Below are 5,064 nucleotides of genomic sequence, written 5' to 3'. Positions count from 1 at the left end.
CTTTTCCAGGCTGCAAAGTCTTAATGTATTTTATCTTTTCATACAAGCTTTTCTCAAAGCCTAATATTTTATTCATCTGCATACTTTTTCATTCTTTTTCAGGCAAAGGAGAGCGGAAATAAATTGTGTCCTGTTCTGATACCATCTATACAAATCTAACACAGATCTTCCTGCTGCAGCTAAATTATCAGTATAGACACTCTGAAAGTTGTAACCTCCAAAATGCAAAGAGTTTTACTTGAGAATATCCTAAGAAGGCTGCTTGCAGTCCAGAAAAGCAGTTAGGAAAAGGATTGTTTTTCCTTTGGCTTCAGTGAGGTCATTTATGTTCTTCAAGTCAAAGAGATACTCAAAATTTTTATAGGTCATGAAGTACTCAGCATTTGTCAAAGAGGAAACACTATTTTTCTTACAGCTAGATGTTAGAAAAGCTCTCAAAGCTTTTTCCAGGTCAGAAGAAAGAAAGGAAATTAAAAAAAAAAAAAACCAGAAGGATAATTTACACAAAAGAAAGGTAACTATATGGCCAAGATAATTTCAGTGATAATAAGGTCTAGATAATGAGATTTATGAAGATGAGGAAAGAAAATTATAGCTAATGGACAGAAAAAAAAAAAAAAGAAAAAAGGAAAAAATAATTAATGCTCAGTTTACAGACCTTAAAAATACATGGTTTTTTTTCCATGGTGTCTTTCATTAGGTCAGTAGCTTGTGAGGGTAATCATGAGCATGGAAGAGTTGCTGATTCCTAATCCATGTAGAGATGAGCTGTGGCTAACTTGGGTAAACCAGCAGTGCAGCCACCACCCTCTGGGCAGTTTCTCACTAAATCTCTGCTGTCGAGGCTCTCAGGCAGGGATTAATTTCTGCTGCACCTTGGTTTGGGCCAAATCTCCAGCTTCAGCTGTGATCTTCCCCTCACTGCTTTCTTTCCCGGGGTTTCTTCACCTCATCGTGTCAGTGCTTCTTTTTCTCTCAGTCTTTGAGAGTTTCACTGTATTTCTGACTGTTACAAGCTGTGTCCAGCTCATCAGTCTGGCCTTTCCTTCTCCCCACTGAAACAAAGGGTTTTAAATCTCACAGCAAAAAGCTCTTGGATGAACATTCCTAATAACAATTTTGAGTCAAAATTGGGAACATATTGGGAATTTATTCACCATAGACATTTTCAAAAACTCAACAATTTTCAGGCATTTATTTACACTATAACAGCCAGGATTTTTCATAGACACTACCAAAAGTGTGCCCAATGTCTTGCATCATGGTATAGGTGTTTTGTTTCTTTTAATTACTACCAGGACATCTCATCTATCTTTGTTTAGTGGATACCCTAAACTTCATCCAGCTAAACAGTGTTTTTTACATTTGCTGTCCTGCTTAGACAATTGCCATTAAGTTTTTTGGGGTGTACAAACCCATGCAGTGTCTCCCTTACTGCAGCTGCAATGTATTAATCAAGGTTTGTGGGGTGTATAGGCCTTTGACTCGTTAGCTCTCTCAATATATTTCTTGTTCTATGACATCTAATTCATCTCTAGTTATATGATAACCATTAAATCATTCTTTATTGAATTTTGTTCTTCAGCTATTGATTGAGTTCTCTAAGTGTTGTGGGTCCATGGAGCCCCTTCCTGCAGGTGCAGTGAGGTAACTTCTCAGGGATTTCTACTGACACTCAGCCAACACAGATCTAAATCAAAACCAGCTAAAATAACACAGTTGAACATTGCTTAACTAATTAAACACAGTTAATTATAAAATTTTTAAAAATCACAAAACTCCTGGCTAAATAGGATATAACTCATTGTCACCACCTTCAAACTAACAAGGCTCCAGATCCCATGTCCTTTCTTGCAAACAGGCCAAAACTACAGCAGTAATTACAGATCCTCCTTTGCTTCTTTCTGTACAGCCAGGATCAGGATCACGGCTTGATGGGAATTTTTCTGGGCTGTGGGATTGTCCATTGGTGGCTCTGCAGAAAGAGCTGAGGAAATGCTCACAGCTAAGAGGTAGTGGACACAGATCATTGCTATGGAAAGACCTGAATTCCTTTACAGAGTAGGAGTCTAAATCAGGTAATCTTTCTCCACAAAACCCATCTGGGCCAATTAGGCCCATTCCAGAGCGAACATATCAAAGCACCTTTAGGACCAGAGCTCTTGCTCTGTCTCAGGGGAACATCAGGGCTTGGGAGTGCTGTGAGTACCTGGTTTTGAAGCCTGTTCCTAGATGTGCCTATTGAAAACGTGTTATTCAGACAACACAGACACTGCTGGATGACAGCTAGGAGCAATGTGCGTGTTAGAACTTATTTTGCAGTTATGTTTTAGTGGTATTATTTATTTAAATATATGCACATGTATTTTTCAGTGTATTTCAGCTGCCTGGGTTTGCAATTTTGCCTGCTGTCTGATTTAAAACCAAAATGAAATAAAGCAGTTCAGGAAACAAAAAAGAAAATGCAAGCAGATTTTCTTGGCTTGAACAAATCATCTTTTTATGTTCTCCTATACCATTCATTCTTGACATTAACTTTGAACATCTTTGATTATTGAGGTTAAAGTAGACCATTTTAGGATTTAAGTGCAGTTAGTTAAATAATACAATATTGAGGACTTCCAGAGCTTTACAATGCAGAAGCTTATCACCGAATAATTGAAAGATTAAGGTGCAGTCACCAATGACAATTCTCTGTGAATACATGTCAGGTTGTTTGAAGGACGATGCTGAATTACCAGAAGAAGAAACTTTTCAAATATATATATTTTATATTCAACTTCTTAATTCGCCAGCTAAGCAATGCAAATTTTTAGTCAATACTTGGATTTCTTGTAATGTTTATTGCATGTTAACTTTGAAAAAAATGCCTTGCAGCCATTTCTGCCATTTGTGTTTCTTGTATCATGAGACTTTAGAGCTTCAGAGCAAAACCAGGGGGATTTAAAAAAAAAGACCATCTGAGGAAGTAAGGAAGTCGTTCGAGCTGGGTGAATTTTGGTGAATGTGTGCCCAACCTCAGTACACAGACGTGTTGCTGGAATTGCACAAGCCATGGGAGACCATGCACAGCTTCTTGGTATGGGTCACTAATAAAAATTTAATCATCTCACCGCCTCTGCAGGTGGGGGCTGAGCTGAGGGGGCAGAGGGGCAGAATCCCCCCTGCCCTGCTGCCCACGCTGGGGCCCAGCCCAGCCCAGGGGGTTTGGGGTCCCAGCACAGGGGGTTTGGGGTTCCAGCCCAGCACAGGGGGTTTGGGGTCCCCGCTCAGGGGGGTTTGGGGTCACAGCTCAAGGATTTTGGGGTCTCAGCTCAGGAGTTTCGGGGCCACAGCTCAGGGGGTTTGAGGTTCCAGCACAGGGGCCTTGGGGTCCCAGCACAGGGGGTTTGGGGTCCCAGCTCAGGCGATTTGGGGTTCCAGCTCAGGGGGTTTGGGGTCCCAGCACAGGGGCTTTGGGGTCCCAGCACAGAGGGTTTGGGGTCCCAGCTCTCCCCCACAGCACCCCCAGGGCTTCTCCCAGGGCTGCTCCATTTGCCCATCCCCAGCCTGGATCCAGCCCGGGGCTGCCCTGACCCAGGAGCAGCCCCAGCCCCTGGCCTGGTTAACCCTATGAGACCTCCATGGGCCATTCTGGGGATGTCCAGGTGCCCTGGATGGCTCCATCCCTCAGGGGTGTCACTGCACCCTCAGCCTCGTGTCACCTGCAGACTCCTGAGGGTGCCTCGATGCCTCCATCTGTGTCATCTGTTCAGATATCAAATCACACTGGTAGCAATATATCAGCTGACTAATTTTCTAACAAACTGTTTTGAGAGCTGGTTCAAACATAGACTCTGCCCTTCAGACACACACTCTTTAGAAAGCTACATTTAAACAAGTGACACGCAAAGGAAAATAAAGCTTTCATTAGCTACAGTTTGAAGTTTCCAAACTGTGCTTCTCACACTTATCTCAGGAATATATTCTGCTACACTGTCCGTGGTAGGAACAGTCAAATTATTGTACCTGATTTGTGTGCAAGGGACAGAAATGTTCCTGTATAGCAGACAACAACAAGCGTTGTACATCACATTCTGCTGCTGTTTTTCTGGGTGACCTGGACAATATTTTTCTCTTCCGTTTTTTTTGTCTGTCTGCAAACTCTAAATTAAGATGGAAAATGCTTTTATTAATCAGATAAAAATCTACGTATTAAAAACCAAAGCAAGGCCCAATATAAGACACAGGTGACTACTAGTCAGGACTATAGGGAGTTGAATAATTGACTTCTGATTTCACTGGAGCTTTGGTAGAGGTTAAACAGGGGCACCTCAGGTAAAAAGCAGAAACCCAGCCTTACAAAGAAACTTTGTCATCGAAGTATTGACAGGTTAAGGAGTGTAGCAGGTTTGGTTTGTAACCGGGCAGAAACACCAATTTAATGTAGTGGTTTGGTCCAAAATACTCAGTACTGTTTACCTTCTGTGAGGTAAGAATTAGGAGAAATGCAAAGCAGGCACCAAACTTAATATAAAGAAGTTTATTAACAGACCTAAAAGAAGAAAAAAAAAAATCATACCACACCTACAGAACACTTCTCCTCCCCCCACTTTTCTCCCTTCTCCCAGGGACAATGTAAAAAGACAACCCTTGAGATGTCCAGTCTGTTTATCACTTCCATAATAACCTTCAGTCCATTTAGGAAGAGGAGTCTCTCTTGCCCATGCTATGAAAATGTTATCACAACGAGACAGCTGCCCAGGTTGGTTCTCTGCTCGCATGTGAGTCCCTTCCCACGACTTGTAGCTTTTCCCACAACTGCTTTCGAGAGTCCACTCTTGAAGGTTTTTGGGGTACAATTATAAGGTTGAGCCGCTCAGAAACAAAAGTTCTCTTCACCCATCTCTGGGAGCATTTAATCTCTAAGAACAGAGGCCCTTCTCCTTCCCTGGGAGCAAAGGGTCTTCCTCATCTTCATCTCTAGGACTATCTCTGGAAGCATCTCTAGGAACTGAGGTCTTCTCCTTTTCCATTTGGAGCAAAAGTCCTCATTGCTTCCATCTCTCCCTGTTCAAACTTCTC

The sequence above is a fragment of the Corvus brachyrhynchos genome, unplaced genomic scaffold (genome assembly GCF_000691975.1).
Source record: "Corvus brachyrhynchos isolate BGI_N302 unplaced genomic scaffold, ASM69197v1 scaffold376, whole genome shotgun sequence".
Taxonomy (NCBI): Eukaryota; Metazoa; Chordata; class Aves; order Passeriformes; family Corvidae; genus Corvus; species Corvus brachyrhynchos.
This window is presented reverse-complemented; position numbering follows the sequence as displayed.